The sequence below is a fragment of the Mobula hypostoma genome, chromosome 18 (assembly GCF_963921235.1).
Source record: "Mobula hypostoma chromosome 18, sMobHyp1.1, whole genome shotgun sequence".
Lineage (NCBI taxonomy): Eukaryota > Metazoa > Chordata > Chondrichthyes > Myliobatiformes > Myliobatidae > Mobula > Mobula hypostoma.
This window is the reverse complement of record NC_086114.1, coordinates 4,968,737-4,986,827: the sequence shown is the minus strand read 5'-3', so window position 1 is coordinate 4,986,827 and position 18,091 is coordinate 4,968,737. Positions and strand designations below refer to the sequence as shown.

General features: G+C 44.3%; 1 protein-coding gene across 8 annotated transcripts in view; it reads left to right on the top strand.

Moving 5' to 3' along the window:
- ndst2a (N-deacetylase/N-sulfotransferase (heparan glucosaminyl) 2a) overlaps positions 1–18,091 on the top strand; it is a 538,132-nt gene that overhangs the window by 419,524 nt on the left and 100,517 nt on the right. The window contains exon 1 of one of the 8 annotated variants that reach the window (XM_063070373.1): positions 17,334–17,453. The exons of the other annotated variants lie outside the window; for them this stretch is intronic. The gene's annotated coding sequence lies outside the window, so the exon portion shown is untranslated. Of the gene's footprint in view, positions 1–17,333; positions 17,454–18,091 lie in introns of those variants that run through there. 8 annotated transcript variants of the gene reach the window in all.

Sequence of the window (18,091 nt, the reverse complement as noted above, 5' to 3'; positions counted from 1 at the left end):
AATTGCTGACTCTTTTTGTGTGAACCTTGCCAAACTCTAGTGTCCAAGAAATATTTTTCTGTGCTCAGCTCTAAGAAACTTTGCAGTTTGTACCCAGTCAAATATTTTTTTCGTAATCCTTCAAAACAAATAATGAAATTCTAACCTTGCCTTAACAATTCATTGATTGGATGAAATATTAGTATATATTTGAACCACTTAATAAAATGGAGAGCACCTTGCTCCTTTCAAATTGAGTTGTGAACTTGAAGTACATTTCCCACTCCCAGTATTTGACCCAGGGTCTCCCACCCTTTCTATCCCTCCCCCTCTCATTACCAGAACTCGTTACCCTCCTCCTCCCACCCATCTCCCACTGGATTTCTTCTTCCTTGAGTGATATTTCCTAATTCTTCCCCCATCTGGTTCCATCAGTCCATCATCCCTCCACCCATCTCCTTCGTCTCCACCCCAGTCTGGTTCCACCTCCCTAATCGAGGCATACACCACGGAGACAGGACCTTCGGCACAATTCATCCATGCTGACTGTTGCCTGGTGAGCTAGTCCTAGCTAAACTTCTCATATCCGTGTACTTAACTAGAAGGCATCTAAACTTTGCTGACGTACCTGACTTGCCCATTATTTAGAGTCATAGAAAAGTACAGCACAGAAGCAGGTTCTTTGGCCCATCTAGTCGATGTTGAACCATTCAAACTGCCTCTCCCATCGACCTGCACCGGGCCCACCTGGCAGCTCATTCTACATACTCACCACCCTTTTTGTGAAGAAGCTGCCCCTGAAGTCCATTGTAAATCTCTCGCCCTTAAACCTTTGCCCTCTTGTGTTTTTTTTTAGCAATGCTCCCTAGGGGTAAAAAGGCATTCACCCTATCCATGCTGCTCCTGATCTTGTATCAGGTCATCCTCAAATCACCTACGTTCCAGGAAATAAAACCCCTGACTCCACAACCTCACTCTGTAACTTAGGCTCCCAACTTGGGAAACATCTGGTAAATCTTCTCTAGTTTAATAACGTCTTTCCTTTAATATAATATCAGTGTTGTATGTCACACATGCGTCGAAACATTGAAACACGCAGTGAAATCATCACTTGCGTCAATAATCAACACAGTCCAAGGGTGTGCTGAGGACAGCCCACAAGTGTTGCCATGGTTCTGGCACCAACATGGTATGCTCACATCTTTGAAACCCTTTCTAAACCTAGACGTTTTTGGAAGGCGGGAGGAAAGCAGAGCGCCCAGAGGAAACCCATGCAGCCACTGGGAGTGCATAGAAACTTCTTGCAGGCAGTAACAGCATTGAAACGCAGCCACTGGCAGTGTTTAAGTGTTATGCCGGCCTCCACACAGCCATGCCACCCCTGTGGGGTGGCTGAATCCTGTCCATAGTGCTCCATTACTGCAAGGAGCGCTGCCACAAGAAAGCAGCATCCATTGTCATGGACGCCCACCATCCAGGCCAGGCTCTCTTCTAGCTGCTGCCAACAGGAGGGAGTTACAGGAGCCTTTGGACCCTCACCACCAGGTGCAGGAACAGTTATTACCCTCAACCATCAGGCTCTTGAATCAGTGTGGATATCTTCACTCACCTCAGTGCTGAACTGATCACTGAACACAACCTATGGACTCACTTTCAAGACTCTACTCGTGTTCTCAGTAATATTTATTTACTTATTTGTATTTGCACAGTTTGTCATTTACACACAGGTTGTTAATCTTTGTGGGCAGTTTTTTCTACTGTGAATGCCTACAAGAAAATGAATCCCAAGGTCTGTACTTTGATAAATATAGTTTGAATTTCTAAGGTGCGGCCTCAGAGGCAGTCACATACCAGCCGCTTGAGATGTCTTCTCCTTCTCGTGTGGTCCCGTGTATTTATCATCCGATCCCACCCTCACCCACCGGTCTGTTCAACCCCTCTCTTCTATTGTCACGCCACCCTTCCTCAGCCGTTTCAGCCCTGATGCAGGGTGTTGACTTGAAATGACAACCATCCCGGAGTCCTGACAGACCAAGTTACTAAAGTGTTTTTCTTTTATTTTTAGTCCAGATTCATACCTCAGCATTCCCTCCTGTCTCAGAAATTTCCATGAAAATTTAGAAAGGCTCTTCATTTTCAAGAATCTTTTATTCACTGCAAAACAGTGACCAGGGTCAGGGAGAAATGAAATGTTCATTGGCTGTCATTCAGGACCCCCATCAGCCAGGACGTGCCTCCTTATTACTGACATCAGGGAGGAGGTACGGGAGCCTGAAGACAGACCCTCGACGTTTCAGGGACAGCTTCTTCCGTCCACTATCAGTTTTCTGAATGAACAATGAACCCATGCATACTACTTGACAATTTTTTTCTTTTTTCAGTTACTTATTTCATTTATTTTTTAAATGTTTCTTTCTGTACCCTTTTTTTTATTGTGTTGCAATCCCCTACTGCTGCAAAACACCAAATTTCACAACATTTCCTATGAGATTAAACCTGATTCTGATTTTTGAATCGCTTACAAGTTCTGGAGATCATGAACAGCTCCAAGCAAGTATGAATTGCATAATAATTATAGGAATAATATTTTATCAAGCTGGGAAAATTTCCCCAGTGTGTTATAACGAGCACTTAAATATTATGAAGAATGATAGAGAGATTTGTCATCCCCTCCCACACTTGCATTAAAACTTGGGTATGTTATTCATGAGGCGATGAGTGGGGAATATCTCTGGCTGTGGTTCCTTTCTTTCTTGCTATCTTCCTCCCCCCTGCTTCAGATTGTTATTTTCAATTCTCTTTTTGTGTCCCTGTTGAGTGAGCAACGAGGCTGATCCAGCTGCGTCAGCACTCCAGCACCCTTGAGTTTTGGCAGACTTCAGGGAGCAGACAATCACAGGAAAGTGTTGCCTTGTGCTCCCATGGCCCTTGTGCTTCCAAACTATCATTTCAAGGTCCCTTCCCACATGGAGATACCACCAGCTCTTGCAGTCAACTATGTTTTAAATCAGTTGCAGAGGCAGACAGGCGTTCTCAGCTTGGGTTTGGACCAGCGACGAATAGTAATGACTCACACTGGATCTATAGTACAGGCCTCGTTTCAATCCCCCGCAGGTTATCTGGCCCTCGGTACAGTGATAAACATATGTTTGGTGGTAATTTGATTCTGTTGAACACATGTCCTGCTTCAGGGGCAAGGAATTGTTTACATTGGGTCTTAAACTAGACACCAGTCAGATCAATTCACCTGAAGTTAATTCGAAGTGATCTGCTCCAAGTTCCTAATATTTCCATTGTCCGTGCAGGGCCTGAAACTGGCTCAGTAATCCATCCACTCTTAAGACACTTCACAAACTGTTTACTGAATTACTAAACTACACTCAGTGACCATTTGATAGGTACGCGAGTCTTCTGCTGCTGTAGTCTGTCCACTACAAGGATCGACACATTGTGCCTTCTGTGATAATCTTCTACACACCACTGTTGTAACACATGGTTATTTGAGTTAGTGTCACCTTCCTATCACCTTGAACCAATCTGGCTATTCCCCTCTGACCTCTCTCATTATCAAGGCATTTTCACCCGCAGAACCACTGCTCAGTGGATATTTTTATTTTTTGTTCTTTGCACCATTTTCTGTAAACTCTAGAGACGCTGAACTCCTGGGATTTTCACACACAGTTTCTGAGGTACTCAAGCCACCCTGTCTGACACCAACAATCATTCCATGGTCAAGGTCACTTAGGTCACATTTCTTCCCCATTCTGATATTTGATCTGAACAACAACTGAACGGTGACCATGTCTGCGTGCTTTTGTGCATTGAGTTGCTGCCACTTGATTAGCTGATTAGATATTTGCGTTAACGAGCAGGTGTACACAATAAAGTGGCCACAGAGTGTATGTTCCTTGCAGATTTTTTCAGGGACTATTTTCTGAATAGCTTTACCAGTTTCTGAACTTTCAATGCAGTATTGAATTGACTGCATCGAAGTAGGTCAGATGCAAGTCAGAGTGAAGGAAATGAGAATTTTCCCATAAAGATATTTCATTATTGCTTGTACCTCCAACTTTTATTAAAATTACATTATTAATATTATATAGAGCTCTTTAGCAGCAGGGCAACCACTTAAGAATTTCTTTATTGATCTAATGGGATGTGGTTGCCACCGCCAGTATTTATTACCCAACTTTAATTGCCCTTCAGAATGTGTGAGTGAACCACTGTCTTGAAACACAGCAGTTTTTCTGATTTTTGGAAGAATGTTGAGAATTTGGAGAGGGTGCAGAAGAGGTTTATACCAGGATGCTGCCTGGATTAGAGGCCATATGCTATAACGAGACATTACACAAACTTGAGTTGTTCTCTCGGGAGAGGCTGAGGGGAGATCTGGTAAGAAGTTTTTACAATTGAGTACATGTGCAATATCTTTTTCCCGGGGTTGAAATGTTTAATACTAGAGGACATTTAAGGTGAGGGGATAATTTTAAAGGTAAGAGAGGCAAGATTTTTACACGGTGGTGGGTGCCTGGGGTGGTGATGGGAGGCGGGAACATTAGGGACGTTTGAGATGTTTAGATAGGCACATGGGGATGAGTTTAGTTGTCCATTTGATTACTAACTTAATTGGTTCAGCACGACATTGTGGGCCAAAGGGCCTGTTCCTGTGCTATACTGTTCCAAGATGTTCTTCAGTGTTGTGAAGGAGGTATGGTAGCATACTGGTTAGGGTATGGCTTTACAGCGCTATTGGTCCGTGATGGGGATTCAATTCTCAGTGCTGTCTGTAAGGAGCTTGTATGTTCTCCCTGTGACTAAGTGAGTTTTCTTCGTGTGCTCTGGTTTCCTCCCACGTTCTAGAATGTGGATCAGGGTTTGTGAGTTGTGAACGAGCTTTGTACAGGAGGCGAGACTTGTGGGCTGCCCACAGAACATCCTTGGACTGTGGTTGTTGATGCAAACAGAACTTTTCACTGTTTCTATGTACCTGTGGTAAATAAAGCTAATCTTTAATCTTCTTTATCTTTACGGAGTTCCGAGCTTTAAACGCAGTGACAATAAAGGAACAAAACCATTGCAAAGTCAGGACAGTGTGCAGAAGGAGGGGAAGCTGCATGTGGTGGTGCTGCTGTCATGTGCTCCTCTTTGGGGAGTATGGTGGTCACAGGGTAACAGGCATTTTGTAGATTGCAGACACTCCAGCCGCAGAGGAGGAGGCAATGAAAATTCATTTCTGCTCAGTTCTAGTCACCCCTTTATAGGAAGGATGTGGAAGCTTTAGAGAGGGTGCAGAGGAGATTTATTAGGATACTGCCTGGATTAGAGAGGATAGGTTGAGTGCTAGGGCTTTTCCATTTAGACTAAAGGATGAAAGATGACTTGATCAAGTTGTACAAGGTGATAAAAGGCATAGATTGAGTGAACAGCCAGAAACTTCTTCTCGGGGTGGAAAAGGCTAATAGGAGGGGGCATAATTTTAAGGTGATTGGGAGAAAGTATAGGGGATGTCACAGGTAGGTTATTTTTTTTAAAGAGTAGTGGGTATGTGGAATGCGCTGTTGGGGATAGTGGTAGAGGCAGATACATTAGGGATATTTAAGAGACATTTAGATAGACACACAGGTGATAGAAAATTGGAGGACTAGGAGGGAAGGAAGGGTTAGATTGATCTTTATAGAGTAGGTTATTAGGCCAGAGTAACATTGTGGGCCGAAGGGTCTGTACTGTTCTATGTTCAGGATGGTGGATGGGATGTGTGTTCTTGCTCAGGTTACCTGTACGGGCTCTGTAACATTCTGTCAATGCAGTCATCTGTCCAGATGGAAAGTACTCTCTCATACTCCGCAGACACGAGGAAATCTGCAGGTGCTGGAAATTCAAGCAACACACATAAAAAAAAATGCTGGTGGAATGCAGCAGGCCGGGCAGCATCTATAGAAAAAGGTACAGTCAACGTTTCGGGCTGAGACCCTTTGTCAGGACTAACTGAAAGAAGAGATAGTAAGAGATTTGAGAGGGGGAGGGGGAGATCCAAAATGATAGGAGAAGACAGGAGGGGAGGGGTGGATCTGAGAGCTGGAAAGTTGATTGGCAAAAGGGACACCAGACTGGAGAAGGGAGAGGATCATGGGACGGGAAGCCTGGGGAGAGAGAGAAGAGGGGAGGAGGTCCCTTCCCAAAATGTCAACTGTACCTCTTCCTATAGTTGCTGCCTGGCCTGCTGCGTTCACCAGCAACTTTTGTGTGTGTTGTTCTCATACTCTGGGTGGTTGCAGAGTATGAGAGCATACTCTGCTCTATCAAGGTGCAAAATACTCTCTCATACTCTGGGTGGTTGCAAGCTCTCAGGTAATGGGAAGGTGATAGCCTTACAAACCACAGTAAAAGGGAGGTTGTTGTGAGGATGGTCAGACCAATCCTCAGCTCAGGCCGAGAGTGGAAATTCCAACATACAGCTCTTCCTTTTTAAGATGCTCCTCAAAGCTTCACTCTCCAAGCCTTTGATCACTAGTGGCTAAAATTTCCATGATTTCCACTCTTTCTGTATGTTTAGCTTTTATTGAGAATGCTGCTTGTATGATGCTGTGCACCTGCGCTGCTGTCACAAGTAACCTTCACTACATTTGTGTACGTGTACAAGAAACTCGAGGCTTTTTATTGATTTTTAAGGAAAATCTGTAAATATCTACAAGGAAATGAATCTCGAGTTAGTATATGGAATATAAGTATTTTGACAATAAATTTACTTTGAACTTTGAGATGTATGGGGCATGTTTTTTTAACCCAGAGTGGTGGTTGTGTACAATGCATTCCCAGGGGTGGTAGTGGAGGCAGATATGATAGAGGCTCTTAAATAGACATATGAACGTGCAGAGAATTGGAGGATATGGACATTGTGTCGGCAGAAGGGACTAAATGTATTATTAGTTCATTTCAGATTATTTTGTGGGGCTCTACTGGTCTATATTCTAATCCTCCAAGACCCTCAACTTCGTATCCCTAATTAAATATAATCGCTCTTCCATTGGAGGGCGTGTCTTCAGCCTTTGAGACCCGGGGTTGCTTCCCCGAACCACCATTCAGGGCCCAAGCACTCCTTCCAGGTGAGGTGAACCTACTGTATCTGGTGTCCCGGTGTGGCCTCTTCGCAGTGAGATCCACTTTGATGAGCACCTTTGCTCGGTCCACAATGCGTAGGATTTCCTGGTGATTCCACTTTCTGACATGTCAGTCTGTGGCCTCTTCTCCAGCATGATGAGGCCACTTAACGCCTCGTATTCTGTCTAGGTAGCCTCCAACCTAATTTCTCCAACTTCCACTTTCCCTCCTTTCTTTTTCCATTCCCCATTCTAGCTTCCCTCTCCCCTTCTCTTCTCATCACCTGCCACTGCTACCCTCATCCGACTCTTTCTCCCAAGGTCCACTCTCCTCTCCTATCAGATTCTTCCTTCAGCCATTTACCTCTTCCACCTAATTCCCTTTCAGCCTCTTACTTCATCTCCCCTCTCCCACGCCCCCCCACCTCCTCTCCCACGCCCCACCTCACCAGGTTTCACCTATCATCTGCCTTTCTGCACTCCTTTCCCTTCACCTACTTCCTTATTCGGCCTCCATTCCAGTTCTGATGAAAGATCTCAGCCTGAGACGTTGACCATTATTCCTCTCCATTGATGCTGCCTGACCTGAGTTCCTCCAGTATTTTGTGCGCGTTACTTTGAACCTTTTTTACGCTAAAGATGAGGTCTTGATCTCTCGCCCTACCTCATTGTGCCCTGTGCACTTCACTTGTCTGCATACACTGCAAGCCACTTTAAAAAATATTTTTATAAATGTGAATTATCCAACTCATGTTCTTGTTTCACCTGTACCCTTGCAATAAGAAGCGAAACTGGGAGGCAGAATTTTGAAAGAATTTGATATTTATGGTTGCAGTGGATTGCCCGGGGTTTTACACAGTGCCCATTACAGTAACTAAGGATTTGTTTGCTTCAGGCCTCGGCCTTGTCTAACATATTGCCTCTCTGCAATTTGATATTTCATGTGTTCTCCTTTCTAACAAACAAAACTTGTTTTGGTGCCTTGGCTTCAGAATGAATGAGCCTATTGTTTTGCTGAACACTGTGTTGATTCAGCCAAGCAGCGAAGGACTTGGGCTGGCTATCAGAGGATAGTTTGCAGGTGCAGTTGAGTGGTGCGGGGTCAAGGTGGGAGAGGCTGACCTGACGCTCTGTTGAATGCCAGCTCTGTGGACGGGAAAGAAGGGAGAATTCTCAAAAGAAGGCTCAGAATCTGGGACCGAGGGTGTGGCAGTTTTGGGGCTGCAGTGTTGTTTCTGATCGGATGTTTGCACCAAGTCCTTGTGTCACAGGGCTTTGGCGGACAAGGTAAGGGCCTGGTTTATGTCAATGATCTCTCTTTGTGTTTCGCTTTTGACCAAGGTGTCTTGACACTCAGTGCCTGGTCTGTCACTGTGGCCCATGGGCTCCTGAGGTGGACCTTTTGCAACAGATCGATAATTGGTTTATTATTGTCGTCTGTTCCAAAATGCAGTGAAATGTTTTTTTTCCATCCAGACAGACCCTTTTGTACATAAGTACATCAAGATGGCATGGGAGAAGAATTGGGAAATTATAGGGAAAGGTTGACTAGATTTGGACTTTACTCCCTAAAACACAGAAATGTGAGGGGAGATGTGAGAGAGGTATAAATAATTGAGGGATATAGGTAGGGTAAATGCAAGCAGGCTTTTTCTACCCTCATGAAGAAGTAGACTGAGAGATGAAGAGTTCATCTTTAGTGTATCAGGAGAATATTTTCAGGAATGTTATTAAAGTGATAAAGGTGATGTCTTTGGGGAGAGAAGGCCTGGCCTGGAATTGGAAGACTCCGAGTGAGTGGGTTGGAGGGATGAAAGGGGCCTGTTTTGATGCTTGTTGTGTTCTGTGTTGTTCTGCTGGGCATGCTATGCTATATTGGTGCCAGAATGTGCAACAATACTTGTGGGGCTTCCCTCAGCACATCCTAGATGTGTCAGTTATTAAACACAAATGACTCATTTCATTATATGTTTCAATGTACATTCAAGATTCAAATTTGCTTGACATCATTTCCATAAGACCATAAGGTATAGGTGCAGAATTTGGCCATTCAGCCCATCAAGTCTGCTCTGCCATTTTGTCATGGCTGATCCACGTTTCCTCTCAACCTCATTCTCCTGCCTTCTTCCCATAACCTTTCATGCCCTGATTAATCAAGAATCTATCAACCTCTGCTTTAAATAGACCTAGTAACCTGGCCTCCACAGCTGTCTCTGGCAATGAACACAGATTTACTACCCTCTGGCAAAAGAAATTCCTCCATCTCCATTCTATAGGAAATATCCTCTCCACATCCACTTTCAATATTCGATAGGTTTCAAAGCGATCCCTCATTGTTCTAAACCCCATTGAGTACAGGCACAGAGCTATCAAACACTGCTCATACGATAAACTTTTCACTCCTGGAATTATTGTCTTGAACCTCCTCTGAACCCTTTCCAAATTCAGCACATCCTTTGTGAGATAAGAGGCCCAAAGCCACTCTCAGTACTCCAAGTGAGGCCTCACCAGTGCCTTATAAAACCTCAGCATTGAATCCTTGCTTTTATATTCCAGTCCCCTCGAAATGAGTGTTAACATTATATTTGCCTTCCTCATCACAGACTCGACCTGCAAGTTAATCTTTAGGGAATCCTGCACGAGGACTCCAAGTCCCTTTGCATCTCAGATTTTTGAATTTTCTACCTATTTAGAAAATAAATTTTCTGTACATGTGTCTAAGGACAACAAGATGGTTGTTACTCTGGATCCAATGCAACACAAAAACCACTAGAATAAGAATATAATAATAATAATAAACACAATAAATACAAATACATGAGAGAGTTTATACACTGATTATATGTTCATAAAGTAACGCTAGGCTTTACTGACAGGAAATAAAGCGATGGTGGAATTGGTGGGTGGAGGTGTTGATCAGCCTTGCTGCTTGGGGAAAGTAACTATTTTCTAGTCTGGTGGTCTTGGCTACATAGGCTCCTCCTCGATGGGAGTGGGACACAGTCCATGATCAGGGAGGGTGGGTTCCTTTACGATGTTACTGGCCCTTTTCTAGCACCTTTCTGTGTATGTGTCCTTGATGGCAGGTGTGCTGGGCGCCAGTGGTGCGTTGGACAGTTTTGACTACCCGTTGTAGAACCTTCCTGTCCTTAATTATGTGACAAATAAATCTGAAGGGGAACACAGAATCATCTGAGCGAGTGTGGTCCCACTTTACCACGTCAGCAGTGCTGCACGGGAGCATCAGACTGGAATTTGGAGATGCAGTGATCAGTGACGTGATAGTGTAGTAGATACATTATTATAGTGCCACTGACCTGGGTTCAGTTCTGCCGCTGAACATAAGAGGTTTGTATATTTTCCCTGTGACCACGTGGGTTTCCTCCAGGTGCTCTGGTTTCCTCCCACATTGCAAAGTCTTGCAGGTTAGGCTAAGTAAGTTGCGGGCAAGCTACATGGCACCTGAAGCGTGGTGACACTGATGACCTGCCCCTGGCACATCCCCAGGCTGTGCGGGTTGTTGACACAAAATGGTGCATTTTACTGTATGTTTCGATGTGTATGTGCCAAAGCTAATCTAGTTTAAAACAACTTCTGTACAGCGTCCAGGTAGACCGTGCCCTACATAAGTACACCAAGGTAGTAAAAAGAAACCAATGTTTGTAAAGTTCAGGCTAAACTTGAAACCTGAATGGGCATGAACATTAGTAATTTAATTAGCAAAGCTGTTGCTTCATGGAGTAAATCGATTGATCGGACTGAGGTGCCTGCAACTGGCTTTCGGTGTAAACTTGCATAAATAACCTGTGGACTGTATTCAGTTGGGTGGCACAGGCCCATAGGGCTGTAAGGGACTGTTACTTTATTTATTGAGAAACAGCACGGAATAGGCTTTACTAGTCCTTCGAGCTGTGCTGCCCAGCAATCCCTAATTTCATCCTAGCTGAGCCGCAGGACAATTTACAATGACCAATTAACCTACCAACCGGTGCATCTTTGGACGGTGGGAGGAAACCGGAGCATCCGGAAGAAACCTATGCAGTCTTGGGGAGAATGTACAAACTCCTTACAGGCAGTGGTGGGAATAGAGCCTGTGACACTGGTACTGTAAAGAGTTGTGCTAGCCATTACTCTACTGTGCTGTACCTCTGTTAAAACAAACTTACCTGTAAGCAGCAGAGGTGTGTGCACAGAACACTAATGTTTCTGAAATTTCCTTATTTGAGCTGAGCAGATCTCACTTGTTGAGGAAGAACATTCCATAACTTTAACTTTAGTTAAGTTTACTGTTTTGCCTGCTTTGGGGGTGGGTGGGGGAAAGTGTTTTGAAGAAAATAAAATGGTGCTGGCAGTGTGGTTGATCAAAAAAGTGAGTGATAATGGATCATTAAAGTGGGAGAATTCAACCTGCTGCATATTGATTGTGCCTTAATTGGCTTTGGACGAATTGAAAGTTAATTAGTTTTCCCGCGGTTTGTCACCGGGCTTTCCTTTGAATACAGTTCGATAACACCGAACTAATTCTCAGCTTTGATTTCTCATTTTCATCACCCCTTGAGGTCAGGTGAAACTTTTACATTTGATGTTGCCTGAAGCAAAGGCCTGCAGGACTATCACCCGAGGCAAATCAGAGACTTCTACTAGGGTCTCGACCCTTTGTAATTTCCTCTGGCTCTATATTCCTCAGATTTCTATTTCTGCTTTCAGCTCAGCCTGTCCTCACCAGTGCCTCTCCCTTCAGCTGTCCAGCCTCCAATTCCCTCCCATTTACTCCTGTGGGACCCTCCATAGAACCTGCCTCTGTGACCAAGGTATCATAGAACATAGAAATCTGCAGCACCTTGCAGGCCTTTTGGCCCACAATGTTGTGCTGACCATGTAAACTACTCCAGAAACTGCTTAGAATTTCCCTACCTCCTAGCCCTCTATTTTTCTAAGCTCCATGTACCTATCTAAGAATCTGTTAAAAGACCCTATTGCATCCGCCTCTACCACCATTGCTGGCAGCTCATTCCATGTATTCACCACTCTGTATGAAAAACTTACCTAACATCCCTCCTGTACCTATTTCCAAGCACCTTAAAACTATGCCTCCTCGTGTTAGCCATTTTAGCCCTGGGGGAAAATCCTCTGACTATCCACACAATCAGTGCCTCTCATCATCTTATACACCTCTATCAGGTCACCTCCCATCCTCTGTCGCTCCAAGGAGAAAAGGCCAAGTTCACTCAACTTTTCTCATAAGGTACACCCTCCAATCCAGGCAACATCCTTGTAAACCTCCTCTGCCCTCTGTGTAGTATCTACATCCTTCCTGTAGTGAGGTGACCAGAACTGAACACAATACTCCAAGTGAGGTGAGGTCTGACCAAGGTCTTATATAGCTGTAACATTACCTCACAGCTCTTGAACTTAATCCCACGGTTGACGAATGCAAACACACCATACACCACCTTAACAATACTGTCAACCTGCACAGCAGCTTTGAGTGTCCTATGGACACGGACCCCAAGATCTTGCTGATCCTGCACACTCTTACCATTAGTATTATATTCCATCTTCAAACCACTTCACACTTATCTGTGTTGAACTCCATTTGCCACTTCTCAGCCCAGTTCTGCATCCTATCAATATCCCGCTGTAACGTCTGACAACCCTCCAGACTATCCACGACACCCCCAACTTTTGTGTCATCTGCAAACTTACTACCCACCCTTCCACTTCCTCCTCCAAGTCATTTATAAAAATCAAAAAGAGGAGGGGTCCCAGAACAGACCCCTGATATGATCCTTCATATTAGCCATTTCTGCCCTGGGGAAGAAGTCTCCAGCTGTTTCTCTCTGAACTGACTTCCATGGTGGCTATCTGGAAAAGAAGAATCTCAGCGTTGTGTACTGCATACGTACTTTGATAAATAAATCTTTGAACCTGATCAGGGTCTTGCAGAGCTGGAACATTACCTTGCAGATCTTGAACTTAATCCCCCGAATAATGTCAACACATCCTTAACCACTCTGTACCTCCCTCTGCAACTGGAACCATCAGATTTCTGAATGGTTCATGAACATTTTGCTTGCTTTGTGTAATATTTATTTGTTTATTTACGTAACTTGTAGTGATTTTTGTCTTGGACTGTACTGCTGCCACAAAACAAATTTCACAACACAGGTCAGTGGGTCAGCTGGGGAAGTTGAAGTCCCAACATTTGCGAGTCTGACCCCACTGGATTCTGAGAATGGCTGTCCCATGGTTGGAGGACTACATGTGCATTTGTGGGAGGGAGGAATGGGTGCTTGTTTTTGTTGTTTTGTTGGTTGCTGTGCTGAGCATTGTGGGCACGCTATGTTGGCACTGGAGTGCGTGGCAACACTTGTGGGCTGCCCCCTTTTGTCTTGGCCGTTAACGCAAATGACGCATTTCACCCAGTTTTGTGCACGTGATAAATCCGAGTCTTGAATAACAAATCTGATACTAATCAGACCGTGGGCTTGAACAGTTCTTCAGTTGTAAAGTACTTTGGATATTTCTGAAAAGGGCATAAGAAATTCAGCAGAAATGCATAACGTTTTCTATTTTTGGCTGCCTTGCCTGTGCCATTCGTTACATTTTGATAGATCTGAGACGTTGGCAGGTGTTTCAGTTGTTGCAGGACGAGTCTGGTAGCAATCCTTCTGACCTAGAGATACTTGGACTTGGAGGTATGACAGGGTCATGTGGCATGCATGTCCCTGGGTTTTAATTAAAAGCGGGAAGAATCTTGTACAGTGAGAGCTTCTTGCCTGGCAGTGCAAATAGAATCTGGCAGACGCTATAAAAACAGTTGATTGGGGAAGGATGCAGATCTCAGGCTTTTTACTTTGGGAGCTGAGTGTTTTGACTCTCAGGGTTGGAGAGGATGTTGAACACAAGCAAAAACTATCACCAAAAACCTCATCATCAAAGGAAGCAAACTGGCTGCTGCAGAGTGCAGTTTATTGTTGATTCTTTAAAATGATTTATGAGTAAAAGCAAATGCTGCCTTTTTTCCACAAGGTATGTTCAGCTGAGTGAACGTAGAACAGACACTACTGTGCAGTATAGGCCCTTCGGCCCATGATCTTTTAACTGACTCTAAGATCAATCTAATCCTTCCCTCCCATATAAACATTCATTTTTCTTTCATCCATGTGCCTATCTTAAGATTTTCTTAAATATCCCCTAAAGTCTCTGCCTCTATCACCACCCGGACAGAGAAAGTGACTTCAGGATTGAATGGCTTGTCGTATTCACTAGAATTCAGAATAATGAGTGGTGACCTCAGTGAAAGGCCTTGATAGAGTGGATGTGAAGAGGATGTTTCCTTTGGTGGGAGAGTCTAAGAGGGGGACAGCCTCAGAATAGAGGGGTGTCCTTTTAGAATGGAGATGAGGGATTTCTTTAGCCAGAGAGTGGTGAATCTGTGGAATTGGTTGCCACAGGCAGCTCTGGAGACCAAATCTTTATGTATATTTAAGGCAGAGATTGATAGATTCAGGACATGAAGGGATGCGGGGAGAAGGCAGGAGATTGGGGATGAGGGGGAAAATTGGATCAGCCATGATGAAATGGCAAGATAGCCTAGTTCTGCTCCTATGTTTTATGGTTTTTATTTCATGCACCACCAGTCTCTGTGTAAAAAGCCTCTGTCTGAATCCCCCCCCCCATACAGTGACCTTAAAACAATGCCCCCTTGTGTTAGCCATTTCCACCCTGAGATAAAGGCTTAACTATCCACTGTACCTGTGCCTCTTGTCTTGTACACTTCTGTCAAGTCGCTTCTCATCCCCTTTTGCTCCAAAGGGAATCTGTATGGAAGATTGACTGGCTGGAGGTCAAGAGTGGGAATATAGGGGGCCTGTTCTGGTTGGCTGCCCGTGACCAGGTGTTCTGCAGGGGCAGGTGTTGGCACTGCTTCTTTCCACATTATAACGATATGAATGACAGAATTGCGGCCAAGTTGGCAGATGATATGAAGATAGGTAGAGAGTCAGGTAGGGTTGAGGAAGCAGGGAGCTTCCAATGACATGGGCAGATTTGGAGAATGGGTAAAGAAGTGGCAGATGGAATATAGCGTAGGGAAGTGTATAGTCATGCAATTTGGTAGAAGGAATGAAAACATAGACTATTTTCTAAATGGGGAGAAAATCCAGATATCGGGGATGCAAAGGGAATTGGGAGTCATCAGGCAGGATTCCCGAAAGGTTAACTTGCAGGTTGAATCTGTAGTAAGGAATGTTAGCATTCATTTCAAGAGGACTAGAATATAAAAGCAAGGATGTAATGCTGAGTCTTTGTAAACACTGGCCAGACTGCACGTGGAATATTGTAAGCAATTATGAGCCCCCTGTCTAAGAAAAGATGTGCTGCATTGGAGAGGTTCCAGAGGTGGTTCACAATTGATCCCAGGAATGAAAAGGTTAACGTATGAGGAGTGTTTGGCTCTGGGCGTGTACTTGCTGGAGTTTAGAGGAATGAGGGAGGGTCTCTTCAATCCAGACAGCATGGTAGTAAATCTCCTCTGCACCCCCTGTCAAGCTTCCACGTCCTTCCCATAATGAGGCAACTGGAACTGAGCACAGTATTCCGGGCGTGGTCTAACCAGGTGAAAGAACAAAATTAGGTAACTCATTTGGTTCTTTCTGAGAAACCTATGTGACGATTCAGGTGCTGAGTGTCTGCATAGTCTTGCTGATGTTGCCCTTCATCTGTCAATATGTCCACCTTTTTTTTTCCCCCAAGGTGTTGTAGGGGTATTTTTCCTCTGGGAGTCTGTGACCCTCAGCATTGTATTCATGCCCTGGTAGACCAGAGGTATCTTTATTGGGTTTACTGATGGTTCTCTCTACTTCTTGGATTGGAGGTTGTACTGTGGTCACAGCTGTCAGACTGGATGCTAAAGACCCTACAGCACTGTTAGAAGAACTGAGACCTGAGTGGTGTCCTGGCCAACATTCTCAGTGAGCAAAACAACAAAGGAAAGCAGGCCAGCATTTCGTCCAGTGTGGGAGAGTGGGACACAGGGCCATACCATTGTCATCCAGTCCACACACTACAGTCTTTACAATGGTTTCAAATAACTTGCACGTTGAACAAGAAAACCTGCCCACGGGAAAGTTGCTGAGCAGATAACTCTTGTTTACATTGGCCATTTCATGCCATTGCATAACCATTTGCAAATGTGCATTCTGTGTTAAATAATATTCTTTTGCAGTTGAAGTGTTCACTGTCTGTATACTACTGCAGCCCAATAATAATTTCAGCTTTTTTAAAAAAAAAAGGAACAGTTATTTAAAAAGTTTGGAGTGGGAAGGAATACTGAGAAAGTGGGTCTGCCAATTCATAAGACATGTAGAATAAGCCAGCCATTGCATCACCAGCAGACACCAACAGAATCAACAAACTCATTCGTAAGGCCAGTGATGTTGTGGGGATGGAACTGGACTCTGATGGTGGTGTCTGAAAAGAGGATGCTGTCCAAGTTGCATGCCATCTTGGACAATGTCTCTCATCCATTACATAATGTACTGGGTGGGCACAGGAGTACATTCAGCCAGAGACTCATTCCACCGAGATGCAACACAGAGCGTCATAGGAAGTCATTCCTGCCTGTGGCCATCAAACTTTACAACTCCTCCCTTGGAGGGTCAGACACCCTGAGCCAATAGGCTGGTCCTGGACTTATTTCATAATTTGCTGGCTTAATTTACATATTACTATTTAACTATTTATGGTTTTATTACTATTTAATTATTTATGGTGCAACTGTAACGAAAACTAATTTCCCCCGGGATCAATAAAGTATGACTATGACCATTCAGCCCATTGAGTCTTCTGCTGGCTGATCTATTATCCCTCACAACCCCATTCTCCTGCCTTCATCCCTTAACCTTTGACATTGTTACTAATCAAGAAGTTATCAACGTCTGCTTTAAATATGCTAATGACTTGGCTTCCACAGCTGTCTGTGGCAATGAATTCTACAGATTCACCCCCCTCTGGCTAAAGAGATTGCTCCTCATCTCTGTTCTGAAAGGAGGTCCTTCTATTCTGAGGGTGTACCCTCTGGTCCTAGAGTTCCCTGCTGTAGGAGTTATTCCCTCCACATCCACTATATCTAGGTCTTTCAATATTTGGTAGGTTTTAAAGAGTTCCTCTTCTCTCATTCTCTCCCCCTGCCCCCCCCCCGTTACTCTAAACTCCACTGAGTGTGGACCCAAGGCCCTCAAACGCACCTCAGCAGGGAGCAGGGCGAGAAGGAGCAGATGACTGGGTTGGTCGAAGTGAGACTTGGTTCACCGAATAGCAGCTTCCTGCTGTGGGTTACTGAGGTCCCCCTGACCCGCTGATTTTCGGATTGTGGTATGTTGAAAATGATTGCTACATTCCGTACATAACCAGAATTGCTCAGCGATGTCCCAATGGATGTACTTTAGAAAAGCAAATATGTTGTTTGATGTTTAGTATGATTACCAGTTTGCTTTAAAATGGGACTGACACAATCTTGGGATCAAACAGCACCGAAGCTCACCAAATCCATGGTAACCACTAGCATCCATTTATGGCAATTCTATTTCACTCTCTCCACACATTCCACGTGACTCCAGTTTATTTTTCACACGTGGTCATTAAGTTCAAGTTCATTACTGTGGACGCACATACACAGGGTGTCAGTGCTATGGAAATCAGCCTTTATGCAGCAGCACAGTACTTTACAAACATGACAAACTTAGATTAATGATCAGCTTTATCCACCGTTTACATTTACATTTGCTGTGGTGTGTTGGCTGACAAAAAAACACCAACATTCAACAATTACAAACTATAGAAAATCTGCAGATGGTGGAAATTCAAGCAGCACATGCAAAATGCTGGAGGAACTCAGCAGGCCAGGCAGCATCGATGGAGAAGAGTACAGTTGATGTTTGGGGCTGAAACCCTTCATCGGGTTGCCTGAATTAGGCCATTTGGCCCATCAAGTCGACTCTGCCATTTCATCA